Source organism: Arachis stenosperma, chromosome 3 (genome assembly GCF_014773155.1).
Source record: "Arachis stenosperma cultivar V10309 chromosome 3, arast.V10309.gnm1.PFL2, whole genome shotgun sequence".
Lineage (NCBI taxonomy): Eukaryota > Viridiplantae > Streptophyta > Magnoliopsida > Fabales > Fabaceae > Arachis > Arachis stenosperma.
This window is the reverse complement of record NC_080379.1, coordinates 88470885-88497494: the sequence shown is the minus strand read 5'-3', so window position 1 is coordinate 88497494 and position 26610 is coordinate 88470885. Positions and strand designations below refer to the sequence as shown.

The 26610-nt window shown below is 37.3% G+C and overlaps 1 non-coding gene across 1 annotated transcript; it reads right to left on the bottom strand.

Moving 5' to 3' along the window:
- Nucleotides 1-7668: 7668 nt before the first annotated feature.
- Nucleotides 7669-7776, bottom strand: LOC130972275 (small nucleolar RNA R71). Its single transcript, XR_009083465.1, has one exon. It is a non-coding gene; the product is annotated as a small nucleolar RNA R71 (small nucleolar RNA).
- Between the last annotated feature and the right edge of the window lie 18834 nt (nt 7777-26610).

The window sequence follows — 26610 nt, the reverse complement described above, 5'->3', positions numbered from 1 at the left end:
GATGAAGGCAGTAGGAAAGCAGAGATTCACGAAGAAGAAAGCATCTCCATACGCTTATCTGAAATTCCCACTAATGAATTACATAAATATCTCTATCTTATTTTATGTCTTATTCATTTTTTAATTATCAAAACCCCATAACCATTTGAATTTGCCTGACTGAGATTTACAAGATGACCATAGCTTGCTTCAAGCCAACAATCTTCGTTGGATCGACCCTTACTCACGTAAGGTATTACTTGGACGACCCAGTGCACTTGCTGGTCTGCTACGCAGACTTATGAAGAAAGTGTGTGTATCACGATTTTGTGTACCAAGTTTTTGGTGATGTTGCCGGGGATTATTCAAGTTTGGACAACTGACAGTTCATCTTGTAGCTTAGATTAGGTAATTTTCTTTTTATTTTGTTCTTCAGAATTTTTAAGAACAAATTCTAGAGTTTCAGATGATGCTTTTATCATCACAGGAGCTAGTTGTTTCTCATCAATTTGGTTGTTGTATGTAATGTTTTCCTGAAGCTTGGCTGGCCATGTCTAATCTTTTTTTAGACGGAAGCTTTAGACTAACATTGCATGATTCCAGGAATTGTTATTAAAAATTTTGAGATTCTTATTTTCTTTTTCAAAACAATTTTCAAAAAAAATTAAAAAAAATTAATAAAATCATATAATCAAAAATATTTTTTTGTTTCCTATTTGAGTCTAGTGTCAATTTTTAAGTTTGGTGTCAATTGCATGTGTTTACTGATCTTGCATTTTTCGAAAGTGTGTTCTTGTGTTCTTAATTGATCTTCCAGTTGTTCTTGATGATTTTCTTTGTCTGATCTTTAAACTCTCTTGTTTTGTGTCTTTTGTTGTTTCTTATGTGCATTTTCAATTTGTTAGTGTCTCTAGTATGAAGATTTCTATGTTTGATGTCTTACATGTCTTTTTTTTCTTAAAAAAAATTCAAAAAATATGTTCTTGATGTTCATCCTAACATTCAAAGTGTTCTTGCATACATTGTTTGTTCGATCTTAGTTTTTCATGATTAGTTTCATTTCGTTGTTTTTTTTTCTCATCATTAAAAATTCAAAACATTTCAAAATTATGTCTTTTCAAGTCAATAATATAGAGAATTGAACATTCAGAACATACAGCAGAGGAATCACAGAGAAAAAGCTGGGCGTGTAAAACGCCCAGTGAAGAAGGAATTTTGGCGTTTAAACGCTAGCCAGGGTACCTGGCTAGGCGTTTAACGCCCAAAGAGGTAGACAAGTGGGTGTTAAACGCCAGAATGGATACCATTTTGGGCGTTTAACGCTAGGATAGCACCAAGGAGGTAGTTTTGTTTTCAATTCAAATCTTTTTAAATTTTTCAAGTTTTAAAACTAATTTTTCAAAATCTTATCTTTTTCACACTACAAGAAAAACACCCAATCAGGTACATTTGAAAAGTGTAGGCAAAAGTAAAAAAAAAATGATTCCTTAGGCTACGGCTACGCTTTTTGGGCTACAGCTACGCTTTTTGGGGTGATTCCTATTCGGCCGTTGCCTATTCTCAAAGGCTACACTTTTCTGCACCAAGGGCTACGCTTTTGGCGTTTGGGAATAAGCTACGCTTTTCAAGTGATGCTGTGCATGACCAAAGGCTACGCTTTTCAGCTTCCATTTTTACTAGAATAGGCTACGCTTTTCAACACTATTGCATCACCTGTCAAGCGAAGCCACATTATATTCCATGGCTACTTTTTATAAGTGTAGCCTTAGGTCCCTCATTTTTTTTTGTATACTATAGCTACTGTATATAAGTGTAGCCTTAGGTCCCTTATTACTATTTTTTATTATATATATAATAATAATAATAATAATAATAATAATTCTGCATTTTTAATTAAATGAGTTAAATATTATAAAATAAAAATAAATACATAATTATACATAATTATACTAAATAATTTTTTAAATATTCATACATCTCATACAAAAATAAACATAGCCATATCAAAATAACTATGATATCACTTAGAATTTACTACTAATACTCTACTAAAAAACTAAAATATTATATCCTACATAAGTATCTTCTAATAAAAGTCATTAGTCAACTATACATGTATCCATTCCCAACACTACTCTATCTTAGCCAATAAACCACAATAATAATCAACTTAATCTTCATTATCATCATCCTCAATATTATCTTGCATAATTATATAGAAAAGTAATTAGAAAAATATTTATAATGACATTCGCGATTATAAAAATTAAAAAACCATACTCAAAACTATCAATGACTGATATCATTAATCCTTTCTGTACCATGTACAAGTTTCACCAATGCATAGTAGTGTTTCACAAATCCATAATTAGAATTCAAAGATCAAAAAGCATAAGCTATAAACCATAAGATAAAGAGCTATAATTTAAAGAATCATCACCCTAGCAGCTAGACAAAAATCCCCTACCTCCTACCACAATGCCAAAATCAGAACTGTTGCCACAAAGTTTCCCTATTCTCTTCACATTTGAAAAGTTAAACTCTCCTACACAAGCCAATCTTGAATTATTACTCCTCCAACTGCTCCTACTACATGCAGCAACAACATATAGAACATGATTAGGACTAGCACCTAATCATGGAGAAGCTTGTCTAGCTTTAGTGCTAATGCTGGAATTGGACCCTCTGTTCCTTTTTTGTTTTTTAGTGAAAGCCTTTTGTCTATATAGCTCTTTTTTTCTTGATGATATGATTGATCCACTTGCATATCAAAATTTACTTGCTCACAGATTGGATAATACATCACTTAACCGTTTACAACAACAACAGCCGCAACAATAAAAAGAAGAAATAAGAATGAAGATTTGTACTTAATCAAAATTTAGACAAGTTAGACTTTTAATGTTACTACTCTTTGTTATTCTGTAAACTATAATCTGCATTTGAGAAGATTCAATCATTTTGATAGTTTATCATTTGATAATAGTAGTGATAAAAACAGGTCAGAAATCTATATATTAGTCCAGACCAAAAAAATCTACAATATTTTAGTGCACAGCTACTATGTTCTACTGTGATTAATTTATCATTGAATTCTGCATCTAAATTTCCTGTGATAGTTAACAAACTTTTTCCATAAAATGACACAACTGCACACAGCTAGCCCTGTCCTTAGCAACCTTTTTTTCATATCAGAAAAGGAAAATAAAGTAGAGTTATGAAAATATATAATAGTGTGTCAAATGGAGGATGCTACCTGATTTTTTCCTTCATGAATTCTTTTCCTTTTGCTTTTATCTTCGGGTAGTATTATCTTTCTTGCTTTAATAAACGCATGGGTCTATACCACTCCCGATGTATAGGATATTTTATTTTTAAAAAATGAAAGAAGCACTCAAAAGACTAACACTAAAAGTATACATCTAGTTCAAGAGCTACGTTTGAAGTACTTTAACTAGAGAAGAAAAACAAGGAATTGACGATAATGGAGCCATGGTACCTGATTATAAGTTTAAAACATTCACAATGATAAGCATGAATGGATTGCTTTAAACAGTTCATGAATGCAAGAGAAGAATAACTTCAAACATCACTCAACGCAATGTCTATATACTATTTCTATCATTCAAAAACCAAGTATATTTGTTTTATGTCAGCAGTACTCATCATATGTACCATATGTGAAATTTTCACAAGCTTGGGATTCACGAGGCATACTAGAATGAAAAGAAGTCCGATAATCCTTAAGCATCTAATCAAATAGCTAAATAGCATTGTATGATAAATTCAATTAACAACAACAAATCTCTGAAATAATCATATAATCATCAGTATTATACATCCTAGAGCAGTGTATTGAAGTAAAACTATTAGAGAACTAAATATGATCCTTAAATAATTTTAAGCCATTCAGTTTAGCCTAATAGCTAGCAGAGGATAAGCCATTATCCATTGTTAATAATGGAATATAAGCAACTTGATATAAGCCATTATCCATTGTTAATGGAGTATAAGCAACTTGATATATATTATATAAAATAAGTTTACTCTAAAATAAACCTACAGCAAACCCAAGGAAATCCATTGTCCCTGGCCAAATCAAGAATAAAATGGAAGGCAACAAAATGAAGCACGAAAGAAATCAGAGAAGCCAAAGAAATCACCACAACTCTGATGTGTCGATATCAACTCCTAGTTTCAGCAAAGAATACTAGTTTAAATCTTAAAACAAAACATCTTAAGTGTACCAAACTTCCACTTAACTTCTTAACTGGCATTGAGTAAGGCCAAAATAAATTAATAAGTAAAATAAAATAAAATGATGGTTAAAGTTACACCATACCTTATTCAGCTTTGCTTTACTCTCAATACATCACGTGATTTCTTGTCTACCTTTTGTACTTTTTCTCCCCTCCCCCCCCCACAAGCATCCTAACCAAAGGTCTTAAAAATTTGAGCTAATGAAAATTGGATTCAAGAAACCTTTTTTCTTCAAATTCTAAGAAAGAAAGAAGCTAAAATTTAAGAATTTTCTGCATAAAAAATGAGAAAAGCATGTACCTGAAGATCTCAACGTGCTCAATTTCTTCGGAGAAAGAGAGGTTGCAAATTAAACTAATGTTCCACAGTTGTTCATATAGGCTATTTCACAAAGCAATGACTTCACACTACCCGTTGAAGATAGCCTGAACAAAACAATAATTATTCAGATTTAATTTACAACATAAGAAAAGACATAATTAAATAATTTAAATTAATCAATCAATGCTCAAGTTGGTCAAGCAAAAAATAAATAAATAAACATAAGGTTCTCGTTAACTGTATAGCATTATTTTTCATTATTCATCAATAATTAGACTAAGCTTCAATTCAAAAACAAGAATATAATGATAATGCTAAACATCTTTCTTGGGGGTGAGGCAGTGAGCACTGACTTCTTGGGGGATCACACAGCTGGAACTTGCCTCAAGATTTCGTTGCTGAACCCCACACAGCTAGTATAGCATTATAAAAAATAGTGAGGCCAGAAAATTCTTATATTTTTCTTGTACTCCTAAAAATGAGGCCAGGAAATATTCTATTCTTTCTCTATCTCTAAAATTCTAAGTATCATACATGACATGATCACTAGTTGTCATCAATGAACCAATACCTTGGATTCATGAAACCTTTCTTCAAATCACTATCCATTACCTATATATTGAGTTTAATGAAGACTATAACATAACAACAATAAATAGAAATTAAAAGAACAAGATATGTCCGATGAAAATTAATTTAGAAACATTAGAAATTGGAAAGCATACCTAGGTTACCAAGTTGTTCTATTACAGCCTGACCAATAGAACCTTCCAGCTTAAGCAGCCGCAAAACTCCAGCAGTGATTTGACCAATAGACTCAAATTTAGATTTGAACAGCAAAGCGAGGTGCTGAAGCTCCCTTGGTTATTGCTGCTTCAATCTGTAAGGTACAATCATCATCAAATAATAAATAAATAAACAAATAATAACTACTATTGTAAATCATTAATAGCTTGAAGAAGAAAAAATTGACCTCCAGTTAAATCACAATGCTATAGTTTTACATATTAAAACTCCCAAATTAAAACCCCTAAAATCGGAACCCTAAACCTCTGAAATTTTAGAACCAAATAGAAATCAATACATACATATTCAACGACGTGAGCACTGTGAAGACGATGATGAAAAGCACGGAGATGATGATGGTGACGGTGGCGCAGCAACAGCGATGGTCAGAACAGCGACCGTCATCAGCGATTAGGGCACGGAGAAGACGATTAAGGTAGAACCGAGAAGAAGAGTGATGGTCAGCGCAACAACAGCGACGGTCATCAACGACGGTGAGAATGGCGAAGGTGAGGGTTGTGTGCGACAAGGTTGGCGAAGGTGAGAAGCGCATAGATGAAGGCGAACAGGAGTGACGGTCAGTGGTGGGTGATGATAAGTGGGTTTCTTCGCGATGGTGAGAGGGTTTTGGTATGATGGTGAGTGGTCAGTGGCGATGGTGAGTGGTGAGAGGGTTTCTTCACGAGGTGAGTGATGACCTTTGGAGGGAATTAAAAAAAATCACTAAGTGTAAGTTTTCTTTCGCGAAAAAGAGGGTTATCAATTGTCAAGTTTTTGCCTCTAAATACATTAGGCATCACTTTTAAAACCCATCCAAAACTTAACAAATAGGCTACCTTTAAAAGCGTCTCCTTTGATACGAAAGTGAACTTATAGATATCAACCTACGGCTATGCTTTATAAGTGATTTCTATAATACCTAAGGCTATGCTTTTTAAATGATGCCGCATTTGTATATCCTTTTCTCTTATAAAAAGGCAACACAGAGAAAAGCGTAGCCTATTCTATGAATATTCTACGCTTTTCAAATGTAGCTTAAAAAAGTGTGGCTGAATGGGTATTTTTCTTGTAGTGTCATATCCTCTCTTATCAATCATATCTTTTTCAAAATCAAATGTTTTTCCTTTTTCTTTTAATATTTTCGAAAATCATGGCTAACAATTAATGTTGTGATTCAAAAATTTCAAGTTTGTTACTTTCTTGTTAAGAAAAGTTCAATATTTGAATTTTAGAATCATATCTTTTAATTTCTTATTAGTCAAGTCATCAATTTTAAAAATCAAATCTTTTTTTTTAAATTGTTTTTCAATCATATCTTTTCAAACATATCTTTTTCAATCAAGTTTTTTTCAAATCATATTTTTTCAAATTTTGATTTCAAAATTTTTTTCTAACTTCTTATCTTTTCAAAATTATTTTTAAATCTTTTTCAACTAACTACTATTTCTTATCTTTTTCAAATCCACTTAACTACTTTTCTCTCTCTAATTTTTGAAAACCATTAACAACTTTTTCAAAAATCTTTTTAATTAACTAATTATTTTAAACTCTAATTTTATTTCATTTAAAAATTTTTGAAAATTCTCTCTCTCCCATCTCTTTCTATTTAATCACTAAAACTCCTCCTCTTTTAATAATTCGAACCCTCTCCCCTCTTTATATGTTCGAATTCTCCTCTCTCTACCTTATCCTTCTATTCTTCTTTTCCTCTGACATATCAAGGAATCTTTATACTGTGACATAGAGGATTCCATACTTTCTTTGTTTTCTTCTCTTTCATATGAGTAGGAATAAAGATAAAGGCATTCTTGTTGAAGCTGATCCTGAACCTGAAAGGACTCTGAAGAGGAACTTAAGAGAAGCTAAAGCACAACTCTCTGGAGAGGACCTGACAAAAATTTTCTAAAAAGAAGAGGACATGGCAGCCGAAAATAACAACAATGCCAACAATCCAAGGAAGGTGCTTGGTGACTTTACTACACCAACTCCCAACTTCTATGGGAGAAGCATCTCTATTCCTGCCATTGGAGCAAACAACTTTGAGCTTAGCCTCAATTAGCTTCTTTGATGCACCAGAATTGCATGTTTCATGGACTTCCATTGGAAGATCCTCATCAGCTCTTGGCTGAATTTTTGCAAATCTGTGACACTGTTAAGACCAACGGAGTTCATCCCGAAGTCTACAGGCTTATAATTTTCCCTTTTGCTGTAAGGGATAGAGCTAGAATATGGTTGAACTCACAATCTAGAGACAACCTGAACTCTTGGGAAAAGCTGATCAATGCCATCTTAGCTAAATTCTTTTCACCTCAAAAGATGAGTAGGCTTAGAGTGGAAGTTCAAACCTTCAAACAGAAGGAAGGTAAATCCCTCTATGAAGCTTGGGAAAGATATAAGCAATTGATCAGAAGGTGTCCCTCTGATATGCTTTTGATATGCTTTCAGAATGGAGCATCATAGGTATCTTCTATAATTGTCTGTCTGAGTTATCTAAGATGTCATTGGACCATTCTGCAAGCAGATCTATTCATTTAAAGAAAACACCTGTAGAAGCCCAGGAACTCATTGAAATAGTTGCAAATAACCAGTTTATGTACACTTCTAAAAGAAATCCTGTGAACAATAGGACAACTCAAAAGAAAGGAGTTCTTGAGATTAATACTCTGAATGCCATATTGGCTCAGAACAAAATATTGACTCAACAAGTCAATATAATTTCTCAGAATCTGACTGGATTGCAAGCTGCATCTGACAATGCTAAAGAAGCCTCCTCTGAAGGAGAAGCTTATGACCCTGTGGTGGACAAAATTGTGATCCATGTTCTAATTATTTTGAGATGAAGGCTTCTAAGGGGCACCAGCTGAATTCACAACTCCGTTCAACTAACCAGCAAGTGTACTGGGTCATCCAAGTAATAAACCTTACGTGAGTAAGGGTCGATCCCACAGAGATTGTTGGTATGAAGCAAGCTATGGTCACCTTGTAAATCTCAGTTAGGCGGATTAAACGTTATTTATGGGTTCGAAGGTTAATAATAAAATAGAAATAATAAAAGGGATAGAATACTTATGCAGATTCATTGGTAGGAATTTCAGATAAGCGGAATGGAGATGCTGTAGAGCTCACGGACGCCTGCTCTCCTACTGCTTCTACTCAATCCTTCTTACTCCTTTCCATGGCAAGCTTTGTATAGGGGTTCACCATCAGCTGTGGCTACTTTCAATCCTCTCGGGAAAATATCCTATGCGGCTGTCACTCGCACAGCTAATCAGTCTGGAGGCATCACCCATGGTTGATGGCTACATCCCATCCTCGCAGTGAAAACTAATGCTCACGCACTCTGTCACAGTACGGCTAATCACTGGTTGGTTCCCGCTCCTACTGGAATAGAATCCCTTGATTCTTTTGCGTCTGTCACTAATGCCCAGCAGGTTGCAAGTTTGAAGCACGTCACAGTCATTCATTACCGGAATCCTACTCGGAATACCAGATAAGGTTAGACTTTCCGGATTCCCAGGATCCTACTCGGAACACCACAGACAAGGTTGGACTTTCTGGATCCTCATAAATGCCGCCATCTATCTAGCTTATACCACGAAGATTCTGTTGGGGAATCTAAGAGATACACATCCAAGCCTTGTTGCATGTAGAACGGAAGTGGTTGTCAATCACGCGCGTTCATAAGTGAGAATGATAATGAGGGTTATTTACTCATCACCTTCATCATATTCTTGGGTACGAATGAATATCTTGGAATAAGAATAAGATAGAGACCGAATAAAAGAAAATAGAACTTCATTAATACTTGAGGTACAGCAGAGCTCCACACCCTTAATCTATGGTGTGCAGAAACTCCACCGTTGAAAATACATAAGCAAAGGGTTCAGGCATGGCCGAATGGCCAGCCCCCTAAAACGTGATCAATGATCTCCTAAGATGAAGAATAAAACAAAACTGAGACCAAAGATGTCTAATACAATAGTAAGAGGTCTTATATATACTAGACTAGCTACTAGGGTTTACATGAGTAAGTAATTGATGCATAAATCCACTTCCGGGGCTCACTTGGTGTATGTTTGGGCTGAGCTTGATCATTCCACGAGCAGAGGCTTCTCTTGGAGTTGAACTCCGAGTTATGACGTGTTTTGGGCGTTCAACTCCGGATCATGACGTTTTTCTGGCGTTTAACTCCAGACAGCAGCATGTACTTGGCGTTCAACGCCAAGTTACGTCGTCATTCTTCGAATAAAGTATGGACTATTATATATTGCTGGAAAGCCCTGGATGTCTACTTTCCAACGCCGTTGAGAGCGCGCCAATTGGAGTTCTGTAGGTCCAGAAAATCCACTTCGAGTGCAGGGAGGTCAGAATCCAACAGCATCAGCAGTCCTTTTGTCAGCCTTTTTCAGAGTTTTGCTCAAATCCCTTAATTTCAGTCAGAATTTACCTGAAATCACAGAAAAACACATAAACTCATAGTAAAGTCCAGAAATGTGAATTTAACATAAAAACTAAGGAAAACATCCCTAAAAGTAGCTTAAACTCATTAAAAACTATGTAAAAACTATGCCAAAAAGCGTATAAATTATCCGCTAATCACAACACCAAACTTAAATTGTTGCTTGTCCCCAAGCAACTGAAAATCAAATAGGATAAAAAGAAGAGAATATACTATAAAGTCTAAAATATCAATGAATATTAATTTAATTACATGAGCGGGACTTGTAGCTTTTTGCTTCTGAACAGTTTTGGCATCTCACTTTTTCCTTTGAAGTTCAGAGTGATTGGCATCTCTAGGAACTTAGAATTTTGGATAGTGTTATTGACTTTCCTAGTTAAGCATGTTGATTCTTGAACACAGCTACTTTTGAGTCTTGGCTGTGGCCCTAAGCATTTTGTTTTCCAGTATTACCACCGGATACATAAATGCCACAGACACATAACTGGGTGAACCTTTTCAGATTGTGACTCAGCTTTGCTAAAGTCCCCAGTTAGTGGTGTCCAGAGCTCTTAAGCACACTCTTTTGCTTTGGATCACGACTTTAACCATTCAGTCGCAAGCTTTTCACTTGGACCTTCATGACACAAGCACATGGTTAGGGACAGCTTGATTTAGCCGCTTAGGCCTGGATTTTATTTCCTTTGGCCCTCCTATCCATTAATGCTCAAAGCCTTGGATCCTTTGCTTTTTAAAATTTTCGCTATTTTTTTTTTTGCTGCTTTTTCTTGCTTCAAGAATCAATTTCATGATGTTTTTCAGATCATCAATAACATTTCTCTTTGTTCATCATTCTTTCAAGAGCCAACAAATTTAACACTCATAAACAACAAGATCAAAAGACATATGCACTATTCAATCATTCATTCAGAAAACAAAAAGCATTGTCACCACATCAATATAATTAAACTAAATTTAATAATAATTTCGAAAATTATGTACTTCTTGTTCTTTTGAATTAAAACATTTTTCTTTTAAGAGAGGTGAAGGACTAATGGATTTTATTCATAGCTTTAAGGCATGGTTACATACTAATGATCATGAAATAAAGACACAAAACATAGATAAACATAGTATTAAAAACCGAAAACAGAAAGAAATAAAGAACAAGGAATGAATCCACCTTTTAGTGGCGTCTTCTTCTTGAAGGACCCATGATGTTCTTCAACTCTTCTATGTCCCTTCCTTGCCTTTGTTGCTCCTCCCTCATTGCTCTTTGATCTTCTCTTATTTCTTGGAGAATGATGGAGTGCTCATGATGTTCCACCCTTAGTTGCTTCCAATATTTGTGTGGATGACAACTTATCCCCTGAGGTATCTCAGGGATCTCTTGATTTGCAGCCACATGTTCTACCCAACTGAGCTATTCCAGCTTATATGAGTCTTTCCATCTCCCATGACTCAGAGGTGGAAGCTTTTGTCTTCCCTTTGAGGTTTCTCTGGCCTTAGGTGCCATTAATGGTAATAGAAAAGCAAAAAAAAAGCTATGCTTTTACCACACCAAACTTAAAATATTGCTCGCCCTCGAGCAAGAGAAGAAAGAAGAGAAGAAGAAGAAGAAGAAGAAAAATGGAGGTGAGTGAGGGGAGATGGATTCGGCTATATAGTTGGGATTTGGTGGGAAAGAGAAGTTGAATTGTAAAGGTAGGTGGGGTGTATGGGGAAGAGTGGATAGATGTAGGTGGTGAAGAATGTTGGGAATTGTGACATGAGGAATAGTCATCACAAAAACTAGGATTAGGAGGTAAGGTGGGAATATGGTAGGTGGGGATCCTGTGGGGTCCACAGATCCTGAGGTGAGGATCCTGTGGGGTCCACAGATCCTGAGGTGAAAACAAATACCATTCCTTCACCATATAGGCATGTAAAATGCCTTCATGCATCATTCTGGCGTTCAAACGCCCATTGATGCATGTTCTGGGCGTTCAACGCCCATGTAATGCATGTTTCTGGCGTTGAACGCCAGTTTCATGCTTGTTCCTGGCGTTCAGCGCCAGTTTGTCCTCTCTGTGCACCATCCTGGCGTTTAACGCCAGGTTGTTGCTTGTTTTGGGCATTCAGCGCCAGAATGGTGCTCTGTTCTGGCGTTGAACGCCGGCCAGATGCACCTTACTGGCGTTGAACGCCAGTCTGTGCTGCCTCCAGGGTGAAAAATTTTTTTCTTCTGTTTTTGACTCTGTTTTTAATTTTTTGATTTTTTTCGTGACTCCTCATGATCATGTACCTAATAAAACACAAAAATAAACAAAGAAACAAAATAAAATAAAATTAGATAAATAAAATTGGGTTGCCTCCCAACAAGCGCTTCTTTAATGTCAGTAGCTTGACAGTGGCTCTCATGGAGCCACAAGGTGATCAGGTTAACTTAAGTGTGGTATTCCCAACACCAAACTTAGAGTTTGGATATGGGGTTTGTACACCAAACTTAGAGTTTGGTTGTGGCCTTACAACACCAAACTTAGAGTTTGACTGTGTGGGCTCTTCTTGACTCTGAACTGAGAGAAGTTCTTCATGCTTACTCTCTTTTGTCACAGAGGAATGGCCATATGCCTGAAACACAAGGTAGTCCCCATTCAATTGAAGGACTAACTCACCTCTGTTGACATCTATCACAGCTCCTGCTGTGGCTAGGAAAGGTCTTCCTAGGATGATGCATTCATCATCTTCCTTCCTAGTGTCTAGGATTATGAAATCAGTAGGGATGTAAAGGCCTTCAACCTTTACTAGCACGTCCACTACTATTCCATAAGCTTGTCTTATGGATTTATCTGCCAATTGTAATGAGAACAAGGCAGGTTGTACCTCAATGATCCCCAGCTTCTCCATTACAGAGAGTGGCATAAGATTTATCCCTGACCCAAGGTCACATAGAGCTTTTTCAAAGCTCATGGTGCCAATGGTGCAAGGTATTAAGAACTTGCCAGGATCTTGTCTCTTTTGAGGTAGAGTTCTCTGAATCCAAGTATCTAGTTCACTAATGAGTAAGGGAGGTTCACTTTCCGAAGTCTCATTACCAAACAGCTTGGCATTCAGTTTCATGATAGCTCCTAAGTATTGAGCAACTTGCTCTCCAGTCACATCTTCATTCTCTTCAGAGGATGAATATTATTCAGAGCTCATGAATGGCAAAAGGAGATTTAAAGGAATCTCTATGGTCTCTAGATGAGCCTCAGATTCCTCAGGATCCTTAATAGGAAACTCCTTCTTGCTTGAGGAACGTCCCAGGAGGTCTTCCTCACTAGGATTTTCGTCCTCCTCCTCCCTAGTGCATTCGGCCACTTTGATTAAATCAATGGCCTTGCACTCTCCTTTTGGATTCTCTTCTGTATTACTTGGGAGAATACTGGGAGGAGTTTCAATAACTTTCTTACTCAGCTGGCCCACTTGTGCTTCCAAATTCCTAATGGAGGATTTTGTTTCATTCATGAAACTAAAAGTGGCCTTTGACAGATCAGAGATTATATTGGCTAAATTAGAAGTATTTTGTTCAGGATTCTCTGTCTGTTGCTGAGAAGATGATGGATATGGCTTGCTATTGCCCAGCCTAGTACGTCCACCATTGTTAAAGCCTTGTTGAGGCTTTTGCTGATCCTTCCAGGAGAAATTTGGATGATTTCTCCATGATGAGTTATAGGTGTTTCCATAAGGTTCACCCATGTAGTTAACCTCTGCCATGGCAGGGTTCTCAGGATCATAAGCTTCTTCAGAAGCTGCCTCTCTAATACTGTTGGATGCATGTTGCAATCCATTCAGATTTTGAGAGATCATGTTGACCTGTTGAGTCAACACTTTGTTCTGAGCCAATATGGCATTCAGAGCATCAATTTCAAGAACTCCTTTCTTCTGAGGTACCCCATTGTTCACGAAATTCCTCTCAGAAGTATACATGAACTGGTTATTTGCAACCATGTCAATGAGTTCTTGAGCCTCTCCAGGCGTTTTCTTCAGGTGAATAGATCCACCTGCAGAATGGTCCAATGACATTTTCGAAAATTCAGAGAGACCATAATAGAATATATCTAATATGGTCCATTCTAAAAACATGTCAGATGGACACCTTTTGGTCAGCTGCTTGTATCTTTCCCAAGCTTCATAGAGGGATTCACCATCTTTTTGTTTGAAGGTTTGAACATCCACTCTCAGCTTGCTCAGCTTTTGAGGAGGAAAGAATTTATCTAAGAATGCAGTGACAAGCTTATCCCATGAGTCCAGGCTGTCCTTGGGTTGAGAATCCAACCATACTCTAGCTCTGTCTCTTACAGCAAAAAGGAAAAGCATGAGTCTGTAGACTTCAGGATCAACTCCATTTGTCTTTACAGTCTCACAGATCTGCAAGAACTCAGTTAAAAACTGATAGGGATCTTCAGATGGAAGTCCATAAAACTTGCAGTTTTGTTGCATTAAAGCAACTAGTTGAGGCTTAAGCTCAAAGTTATTGGCTCCAATGGCAGGAATGGAGATGCTTCTTCCATCAAACTTGGACGTTGGTTTTGTGAAGTCACCAAGCATTCTCCTTGCATTATTATTATTATTTTCTTCTGCCATCTCTTTCTCTTGTTCGAAAATTTCTAGAAGGTCTCTTCTGGATTGTTGTAATTTAGCTTCTTTTAATTTTCTCTTCAGAGTCCTTTCAGGTTCTGGATCAATTTCAACAAGAGTGCCTTTATCCCTGTTCCTGCTCATATGAAAGAGAAGAAAACAAGAAAAGGAGAGGAATCCTCTATGTCACAGTATAGAGATTCCTTTATGTTAGTAGAAAAAGAAAGGGGGTAGAAGAATGAAGAAGGGGGTTCGGTTTTTAGATGAAGAGAGGTGAAGAGAAGTGTTAGTAATTAATTAATTAAATAGAAGAAGAGAAGAAAGGGAGAATTCGAAAATAATTTTTGAAAAAAGAGGTTAGTAATTTTCGAAAATCAAAGACAAAGTATAATTAAAATTAAAATTTAAAATAAAAAGAGTTTTTGAAAAAAGAGAGGGAGAATTTTCGAAAATTAGAGAGGGAAAAGTAGTTAGGTGGTTTTGAAAAAGATAAGAAACAAACAACAAGTTAGTTAGTTGATTGAAAAAGATTTGAAATCAAATTTTGAAAAAGATAAGAAGATAGGAAGTTAGATAAGATATTTTAAAATCAAATTTAGAAAAAGATAAAATTTTGAAAAGGATAAGATAAAAAGATAAAAATTTTAAGAAAAAGATATTTTGAAAAAGATTTAATTTTTGAAAAGACTTAACTAACAAGAAACTACAAGATAAGATTCTAGAATTTAAAGATTGAACCTTACTTAACAAGAAAGTAACAAACTTCAAATTTTTGAATCAATCACATTAATTATTAGCTAAATTTCGAAATTTAGATGTAAAGATAAGAAAAAGATTTTGAAAAGATAAGATTTTTAAAATTGAAATTTTGACTTGACTTGTAAGAAACAACTAATTTTGAAAATTTTTGACCAAGTCAACCCAAAATTTCGAAATTTTGGAGGGAAATAAGGAAAAGATATTTTTTTTATTTTTAAATTTTTAAAGAAAAACACAAAAATGACCCAAAACATGAAAATTTTGGATCAAGACACAAGATGCATGCAAGAATGCTATGAATGTCAAGATGAACACCAAGAACACTATGAAGATCATGATGAACATCAAGAACATAATTTTGAAAAATTTTTGATGCAAAGAAAACATGCAAGACACCAAACTTAGAAATTTTTAATGCATGGAAATTATGGATGCAAAGATGCACATGAAAAACAACAAACAACACAAAACAAGAAATCATCAAGATCAAACAAGAAGACTTGTCAAGAACAACTTGAAGATCATGAAGAACACTATGAATGCATGAAATTTTCGAAAAAATGGCAAGAAAAATTTTTAAAAGCATGCAATTGACACCAAACTTAAAAATTAACACAAGACTCAAACAAGAAACACAAAATATTTTTGATTTTTATGATTTTATGATTTTTTTGTATTTTTATTATATTTTTCGAAAATATACTTTAGAAAAACGAAAATAATAATAAAAAAATATTTTTGAAAGATTTTTGAAAAAAATTTTTGAAAAGAAAATTACCTAATCTGAGCAACAAGATGAACCGTCAGTTGTCCATACTCGAACAATCCCCGGCAACGGCGCCAAAAACTTGGTGGACGAAATTGTGATCCATGTTCTAATTATTTTGAGATGAAGGCTTCTGAGGGGCACCAGCTGAATTCACAACTCCGTTCAACTAACCAGCAAGTGTACTGGGTCGTCCAAGTAATAAACCTTACGTGAGTAAGGGTCGATCCCACAGAGATTGTTGGTATGAAGCAAGCTATGGTCACCTTGTAAATCTCAGTTAGGCGGATTAAACATTATTTATGGGTTCGAAGGTTAATAATAAAATAGAAATAATAAAAGGGATAGAATACTTATGCAGATTCATTGGTAGGAATTTCAGATAAGCGGAATGGAGATGCTGTAGAGCTCACGGACGCCTGCTCTCCTACTGCTTCTACTCAATCCTTCTTACTCCTTTCCATGGCAAGCTTTGTATAGGGGTTCACCATCAGCTGTGGCTACTTTCAATCCTCTCGGGAAAATATCCTATGCGGCTGTCACTCGCACAGCTAATCAGTCTGGAGGCATCACCCATGGTTGATGGCTACATCCCATCCTCGCAGTGAAAACTAATGCTCACGCACTCTGTCACAGTACGGCTAATCACTGGTTGGTTCCCGCTCCTACTGGAATAGAATCCCTTGATTCTTTTGCGTCTGTCACTAACGCCCAGCAGGTTGCAAGTTTGAAGCACGTCACAGTCATTCATTACCGGAATCCTACTCGGAATACCACAGATAAGGTTAGACTTTCCGGATTCCCAGGATCCTACTCGGAACACCACGGACAAGGTTGGACTTTCCGGATCCTCATAAATGCCGCCATCTATCTAGCTTATACCACGAAGATTCTGTTGGGGAATCTAAGAGATACACATCCAAGCCTTGTTGCATGTAGAACGGAAGTGGTTGTCAATCACGCGCGTTCATAAGTGAGAATGATAATGAGGGTTATTTACTCATCACCTTCATCATATTCTTGGGTACGAATGAATATCTTGGAATAAGAATAAGATAGAGACCGAATAAAAGAAAATAGAACTTCATTAATACTTGAGGTACAGCAGAGCTCCACACCCTTAATCTATGGTGTGCAGAAACTCCACCGTTGAAAATACATAAGCAAAGGGTTCAGGCATGGCCGAATGGCCAGCCCCCTAAAACGTGATCAATGATCTCCTAAGATGAAGAATAAAAGAAAACTGAGACCAAAGATGTCTAATACAATAGTAAGAGGTCTTATATATACTAGACTAGCTACTAGGGTTTACATGAGTAAGTAATTGATGCATAAATCCACTTCCGGGGCCCACTTGGTGTATGTTTGGGCTGAGCTTGATCATTCCACGAGCAGAGGCTTCTCTTGGAGTTGAACTCCGAGTTATGACGTGTTTTGGGCGTTCAACTCCGGATCATGACGTTTTTCTGGCGTTTAACTCCAGACAGCAGCATGTACTTGGCGTTCAACGCCAAGTTACGTCGTCATTCTTCGAATAAAGTATGGACTATTATATATTGCTGGAAAGCCCTGGATGTCTACTTTCCAACGCCGTTGAGAGCACGCCAATTGGAGTTCTGTAGCTCCAGAAAATCCACTTCGAGTGCAGGGAGGTCAGAATCCAACAGCATCAGCAGTCCTTTTGTCAGCCTTTTTCAGAGTTTTGCTCAAATCCTTTAATTTCAGTCAGAATTTACCTGAAATCACAGAAAAATACACAAACTCATAGTAAAGTCCAGAAATGTGAATTTAACATAAAAACTAAGGAAAACATCCCTAAAAGTAGCTTAAACTCATTAAAAACTATGTAAAAACTATGCCAAAAAGCGTATAAATTATCCGCTCATCACCCTGAGAATCCTGCAATGGAAGAGGTGAATTACATGGGAGAACCCTATCGAAACGCCTACGATTTTTCATGGAGGAATCACCCAAATTTCTCATGGAAGGATTAACAGAAGCCTCAACAAGGCTTCAACAACAATAATGGTGGGAGAAAAATGTTTGGCAATAGCAAACCTTTCCCATCATCTTCTCAGCAACAGATAGAGAATTCTGAGCAGAGCCTCTCTAGCTTAGCAAGCATAGTTTCTGATCTATCTAAGTTTCATGAATGAAACAAGATCCTCCATTAGAAATTTGGAGGCACAAGTGGGTCAGCTGAGCAAAAAGATTATTGAAACTCTTCCTAGCACTCTCCCAAGCAATACAGAAGAAAATCCCAAGAGAGAGTGCAAGGCCATAACCATGACCAACATGGCCGAACCTGGAGAGAGTGAGGAGTTCCCCTTTGAGGAACCAAGGGAATCTGAGGCTCATACAGAGACCATAGAGATTCCATTGAACCTACTTCTGCCATTCATGAACTCGGATGAACATCCTTCCTCTGAAGAGGATGAAGATATTACTGAAGAGCAAGTTGCTAAGTACCTTGGAGCAATCATGATGCTGAATGCCAAGTTATTTGGTAATGAGACTTGGGAGGATGAACCTCCATTGCTCATTAATGAACTAAACGCCTTGGCTCAGGTGAAGATACCTCAAAAGAAAGAGGATCTTGGAAGGTTCTTAATACCCTATACCATAGGCACCATGACCTTTGAGAAGGCTCTGTGTGACCTAGGGTCAGGCATTGATAAACCAATATTTTATGGTTTATATTATGTTTAATTGAGTGGTTTTTATCAAATTCTTGCCCACTTATTCATATGATTAGCATGATATTATAATTCCTTCCTAAAGTTGTTCTATGGTTGAAAACTTGCTTCCTAGAGATCCTTTTATTGTATATTTTAAGTCTCTTTTATACCATTCGATGCCGTGATCCGTGTGTTAAGTGTTTTAGGATTCATAGGGCAGGAATGGCTTAGAGAATGGAGAGGAAGCTTGCAAAAATGGAAGGAACACAACAAACTAAGGAGATGACCAGCAAACACCGATGCGGACGCATGGCTCACGCAATTGGGCAAAATGGAGAAAATCGCAGTGACGCGTTCGCGCGCCTGACCCGAACGCGTGGATTGGAGTCTGCACGAATGACACGAACGCGTGGCTGACGCGTACGCGTGACAAGAAAAAACTCCAAATGACGTGAACGCGTGACCCACGCGTACACGTGACAGACGCTACAAGCAGAAATTGCAGAAAACGCTCCTAGCAATTTCTGAACTCTCTTTTGGCCGAGACCCATGTCCAAAAACACAGATTAGAAGCTATAAAGTGGCGGAATCCATTCATTCAGGAGGAGAAGCTAATAATTCATAATTTTAGGTTTTTAGATGTAGTTTTTAGAGAGAGAGGTTCTCTCCTCTCTCTTAGGTTTTTGGATTTAGGATTTCTTTTAGGATTAGGATTTCTACTTCTCAATTTCCAGGTTCAATGTTCCTTTTATTTATTTTCCCAAATTAATTTATGAACTTTTCCATGTTAGATTTGATTTCTTTATTAATGCAATTTGAGGTATTTCAGATATATGATTTTTGATTAGCTTTCTATATTCTTGTCTTTTGGTTGAGTAATTAGAGACTCCTGAGTTATCAAACTCTTTTGTTGATTGATAATTGGAAGTTGCAAATTGACTTGAATTCCACTAACTCTAGTCTTTCATTGGGAATTGACTAGGACTTGAGAATTCATATTGATTTATCCACCTGACTTACCTTCATAGTTAGAGGTTGACTAAGTGGGAGCAACGAGCAATTCTCATCACAATTGATAAGGATTACTAGGATAGGACTTCTAATTTTCATACCATACCAAGAGTTTTCTTAGCTATTGATTTATTAATTCCTACAATTTATTTCTCTTGTACAAACCTTTCAAAAACCCAAAAATACTGTTTTCCATAACTAATAATAAACACACCTCCCTGCAATTCCTTGATAAGACGACCCGAGGTTTGAATACTTCGGTTTATATTACTGGATTTGTTACTTGTGACAACCAAAAATTTTGCACGAAAGGATTCTCCATTGGTTTAGAAACTATACTTACAACGCGATCATATTTGTGAATTTCTTTACCGATAGGAAATCCGTTTGTCAAAATGGCGCCATTGCCGGGGAATTGCAAACGTGTGCCTTATTATTGTTTTTGTTTTTAATTTTTATTAGCTACTATGAATTCTCACCCATGTCGCTATAAGTTTGGTTCCAATGTTGTTGTAGGGAATGAACGCTATAAGGAGAACATGCATTAAGGATGGAACAATCAAAGATGGGAGGAGCCACAAGGATTTGATCAACCCTCTTGGTAACAACCACCTCCAATGGACTATCAATAACCATTATGTGATGCATATCAAGGCAATGGCTATGGTGAGCATTCTTTTGATTATCAACAACCACCACTATATGCTTATTAACTACCCCCTCAATACAACTCTGGACCACCATACTCACAAGCCTCCTATTACCAAACACCATCACATGATTCTAACCCTTATCCACCATATTAACCACCCTATAAGCCATATGAGCCATACATAGATCCACCCCAATTCCAACCCAATTACTCCCAAGAACCACCACATCCATATCCATCAATCCAAGAGCCTTATGGTCCTACTTATGATATCCAAGCAGAACAAGAGTCAAGGGATCGTCTCAATGAAACAGTGGATCAATTTCAAGCAACCCTTCGTCAATTAGACCGAGCGGTAAGCCGAATGGCACCCGGAGTTCTTATCGCTAAAGAATCTAAATTTGAGAACAAGGAATTGAAGTGTGCGGTGCAACAAGTGGAAAAGATGGAGAGTGATGAACCACCACATTCTTATAATGAACCACCCTCTTATCATGAACCTTTCCTCCCAAATAATGAGCCCTCACATCCACCTCAACCTTCAATGCATGACACTATTGGTGTTCTTCTTCAAGGGCAAAGAGAGATGAAACGGGGAGTACTAGAATTCGCGACTACCTTGACCGAGGTAGTAAACCGATTAGCTTCCCAACATTTGAACAGTCAAAGTACTCCCATGGCTACATGTGGAGAATCAAAAGAAGAGCGTAGCATGAAGGAGACACTAGAAACTTCGGTGGACAATGAGGAACATGGCTTTGTATTGGAACAAGTGGAGGAAGCCATAATGGTTGCAGAAGAAGAAGTGGTTGAAGATTTAGGAGATGCTGAACCTCCATGGGAATCTAGAATTGTAAATCACCCCTCCAATAAGATTGAAATTGATGTCAAAAAGGCCAGTGCACAACCTCCATGGCATATTCCTTATGAAGACTTGGATGGGATAGATCAAGAAGTAAGTTCCCTTGGTGATAAGGATCATGCATCAAGTCCTCCCAGTAATAAAACTACATCCGCAATTGAACTTCTTGAATATGAAGACTCTTCTTCGATTGAGTCTGAGAATGATGTGGAAGCGGAAATCCTTAAAAAAGGGCAGACGAGAGTTGAGTACTCTTTGTCAAGAACGTTGGAAACTTCTCTACCTAGGTTGCCGTCTACTCCTTCACTTGAGTGGGTAAAACTTATCCCTGTTCATCTTCCTATCCCACTTGAGTATGGTATTCTTGAAACGGACGGCCAACTCAGGAAGCTTTGTGGCATAAAGCGTAATAGGAGACTGTTTAGTGGTTGGAGTTGTAAATCAAAGCTCATCAAGGTTGATACTTCAAGAGATAGATATAAGGGCTCAACTGGTGATAATTTGGTTAGATCTAAAGAAGATTTTGGTACTCTGTAGAGAATTCAAATTGCTTGCCACCCAGATGGAATCATGATGATCAACGTGAAGACGGGTGCAAAGGCAAAGTTTGGGACCCCGGAATTCATTCTAGCAATCAACACTCTTGGGACCTTGTCACTTACTTTAGATTGCTTGACGGTTGTGTGCACCTAGTTTGGGATCCCGGAGGCCATTGGAATTACAAACATTGGTGGGGATTCAAGGATCAGTACAAGCACAAGCCACCATGACAATGAGCTCACCAAATGTCCAACTTAAGGACTTTAACTAAAAGTGCTAAGTGGGAGACAACCCACCATGATATGATTGTTCTTTTTCAATCTTAGTTTTATTTTATTTTGATTTATTCTTAGTTTTATTTTATTTTATTTCTCTTAGTGTTCATTCAAAGTACCTGCATCAGCATTTGCATTCTGCATTCTGCATACTGCATAAAAAAAATGCACACGTTCGCGTCATACGTACATTCATAACAAGGAAGAAAAAAAGCAGAGAGTCACGTGGGAGCGTGGCTGGAGGCATGCCTAAGGTACACACACGCCCACCCGTGTGCGTCCCTGACACGTCCGCGTTACTTCAGAAAACAGCCTCCCACGCGTGCGCGTCACCCTCCCGCACGCGTGACTCTGCAAAATCAACCTAAACGGGTGTATGGCAGCAAGTTATGATGGAGTAGAGCTGGAATCGTGCTAGAAGCACAAGTCCTACCACGCGAACGCGTGCCCCATGCGTTCGCGTCGTTTTTCAATGTATGGCCGTTCACGCGATTGCGTCACCCACGTGCACACGTCACTCTAAATTTTGGCAATGTGTAAACAAAACAGAAAGTTGCACGAACGCAAGGCTGCTCTTGCGCCACTAGCGCAAATCAAGTCACACGTTCGCATGACCGACGCGTCCGCGTCACTTTAAAATATCGCAACTCACGTGAACGCATGACCCACGCGTCCGCGTCGCATGCGACGTGCAATTTATCTATATCAGCGCCAGAATTCCTATCTTTTCTTCCCCAATCCTAATTTTTCCTTCCTTTTTTCTTACTTAATTATTATCTTTCATTCTATTTTACATAATTTATTTGCATACTTTCATTCATTGCATTTTAATTTTGTGCATATTTTTATTTTCTTTTCTAAATTTATTATTTTTCATTGGTGTTAAAATTTTCTTATTCAATTGTTGAATCTTTTCTTGAATTATTCTGGTGCTCCATGACTTGTTCTATTTTGATTTGGTATTATTATTCATAAGTCAATGCTACCTTTTATAATACTAGTATTTCTTTTGCATTGATATGCACTTATACTACCTTGTATTACCCACACACTCCCTCTCATTGTTGCAAATTTTGCACCATTGGTATGCCATGTGCTTCTATTGCTTTTTCATGTACATGTTGTAGCTACCATGTAAGTGAGACCCTTATTATTTGGCATTAACCCACCCATACTTTATTTATTTCCTTATCCTTATTTCTGGGTTACTTTTCCTCTTTTCTTCTTCTTTCAGGATGGCCACCAAAGAAGGGAAAGGGAAAGCTCTAAATGGGGAGACAAATAAGTCCATCTGCACAATCCTTGGAGAAAAGCGTCAGTTGTAGCAACCCGTCCACTTGCACATCTTAGCATGCACCGAGGACAGTGCAACCTTTAACTGTGGGGAGGTCGATACCGACTTTCGTGGGTTAGTTATTTTCTTCCCAACACCAATGTCTAGTTTTCTTTGTTAGTTCATTGTTGCATTGCATAATAGATTACATGTGTAGTTGATTGTTTGCATTTAAGTACTACTTGGTAGAAAAATAATAAGTTTCTTTTTAAGACCCTATTTTTGAAAAATTTCACTAATTTAAAATCAAAATTTTTGTGTTAAACATGCCAGAAGTTGTATTTGGAATATGGTTTTTTGAGCCAAAGAACACACAACCCGTGAGATTTTGAGTTTATTTATATGGTTACATTATTTAACCATAATATTTCATTCTTCTATGTGTATTTTTTTTCCAGTCTATATGTCCATTGTTTAGTATATTTACATGCTTGCATATGATTGAGGCCATATTTGATTATTACCTCACTTATCCCAAATAAGCCTACCTTTTTATGTCACCATTGTTAGCCACCTTGAGCTTTTTAATCCCCTTTTGTTCTATAACCACATCACTAGCCTTAGGCAGAAAAATAATTAATTACCCCAAATTGAATCTTTGCTTAGTTTAAGATAGAGATTGTGCATCAACTAAGTGTGGGAAAACTGTGGGAACATGGGTTAATAAGGGAATGTATCATGTTTTTATTTGTTTTAATATTGGAAATTTGGGAACCTACTCATGTAAAACCAGAAAAATTAAAAATCCATGTGCATTGATAAGTTATGTTTCAAAAAAAAAATCCAAAAATATACAATAAATAAGTAAGTGAATAAGGGGATAAAATTACCCCAATGTTAAGCTTTAATAAACATCAATGCACATGTGATAAAAGGAAAGAAATATAAAAAATTTGGTACATGAGTATGGGAATTATACAAAAGTGGGAATTATGGGTAGCTAGGTGTGATTTTAGAATTACATAAGTGTGGTAAGAGCTTAGGTTAGTCAAAGATTCATATTATAGCTGACTTGGCCATACATGTATCCTTACCTTTACCTCAGCTACATTACAACCCTGAAAAGACCTCATGAAGTTTGCATTTGTATGCTAAATATTTGTTGATTGGTTAGATGAAAAACAAGCTTTAGAAAGCATGACTAGGGAAAAGTAGAGTGATTGACCCGAGTGATATACACTACCACTAAGGGTTTAGTGCTTGATTCTATGTTCCCTGCTTTCATGAGCTATCTTCTTACAAGTTTACTTGCTTTTTATTGTACGATTTGAATTAGTGGAATTTGGTTTGTATTTGTCTTGGAGAACTTGTTTGTTTTTAACCAAGTAGATAGAAATATCTTAGCATGTAGTTGCATTCACATTCATAGGTTGCATTGTAAGAGTCTTGCTTTTCCCTACTCATTTGTTTTATCTCCTTAAGCTAAGCATGAGGACATGCGAATGTTTAAGTGTGGGGAGGTTGATAAACCACTATTTTATGGTTTATATTGTGTTTAATTGAGTGGTTTTTATCAAATTCTTGCTCACTTATTCATACGATTAGCATGATATTACAATTCCTTCCAAAAGTTGTTCTCTGGTTGAAAACTTGCTTCCTATAGATTGTTTTATTGTATATTTTAATTCTCCTTTATACCATTCGATGTCGTGATCCGTGTGTTAAGTCTTACAGGCTTCATAGGGCAGGAATGGTTTAGAGAATTGAGAGGAAGCTTGCGAAAATGGAAGGAACACAAGAAACTATGGAGATGACCAGCAAATACCGACGTGGACGCATGGCTCACGCGACCGCACGAAATGGAGAAAATCGCAGTGACGCGTTTGCATGCCTGACGCGAACGCGTGGATTGGAGTATGCACGAATGACGCGAACGCGTGACTGACATGTACGCATGACAAGAAAAAGACTCCAAATGATGCCTACGGGTGACAGGCGCGAGGAGTAGAAATTGCAGAAAATGCTCCTAGCGCCTAGTGATGAGCGGATAATTTATACGCTTTTTGGCATTGTTTTTAGTTAGTTTTTAGTAAGTTTAAGCTACTTTTAGGGATGTTTTCATTAGTTTTTATGTTAAATTCATATTTCTGGACTTTACTATGAGTTTGTGTGTTTTTCTGTGATTTCAGGTAAATTCTGGCTGAAATTGAGGGATTTGAGCAAAACTCTGAAAAAGGCTGACAAAAGGACTGCTGATGTTGTTGGAATCTGACCTCCCTGTACTCAAAATAGATTTTCTGGAGCTACAGAACTCCAATTGGCGCGCTCTCAACGGCGTTGGAAAGTAGACATCCAGGGCTTTCCAGCAATATATAATAGTCCATACTTTATTCGGAAATTGACGACGTAACTTGGCGTTGAACGCCAAGTTCATGCTGCTGTCTAGAGTTAAACGCCAGAAAAACGTCATGATCCGGAGTTGAACGCCCAAAACACGTCATAACTCGGAGTTCAACTCCAAGAGAAGCCTCAGCTCGTGGATTGATCAAGCTCAGCCCAAGCATACACCAAGTGGGCCCCGGAAGTGGATTTATGCATCAATTACATACTCATGTAAACCCTAGGAGCTAGTTTATTATAAATAGAACATTTAACTATTGTATTGAAAGTCTTGGATCATTCGGTCTTGTGACCACATGGGGGCTGGCCTCTCGGCCATGCCTGAACCTTTTACTTGTGTATTTTCAACGGTGGAGTTTCTGCACACCATAGATTAAGGGTGTGGAGCTCTGCTGTACCTCAAGTATTAATGCAATTCTATTTTCTTTTATTCAAATCTCTCTTATTCTTATTCCAAGATATTCATTCGTACCCAAGAACATGATGAATGAAATGATTATGTGACGCTCATTATCATTCTCACTTATGAACGCGCGTGATTGACAACCACTTCCGTTCTACATGCAACCGAGCTTGAATGTGTATCTCTTAGATTCCCCAACAGAATCTTCGTGGTATAAGCTAGATAGATGGCGGCATTTATGAGGATCCGAAAAGTCTCACCTTGTCTGTGGTATTCCGAGTAGGATCCTGGGAGTCCGGAAAGTCTAACCTTGTCTGTGGTATTCCGAGTAGGATTCCGGTAATGAATGACTGTGACGTGCTTCAGACTTGCTAGTGCTGGGCGTGATGACAAACGCAAAAGAATCAAGGGATTCTATTCCAGTAGGCGCGGGAACCAACCAGTGATTAGCCGTGCTGTGACAGAGCGCGTGAGCGTAGTTTTCACTGCGAGGATGGGATGTAGCCTTCGGCCAGGTGATGCCTCCAGACGATTAACCATGCGAGTGACAGCCGCAGAGGACCATTTTCCCGAGAGGATTAAAAGTAGCCATCGTCGAACGGTGAACC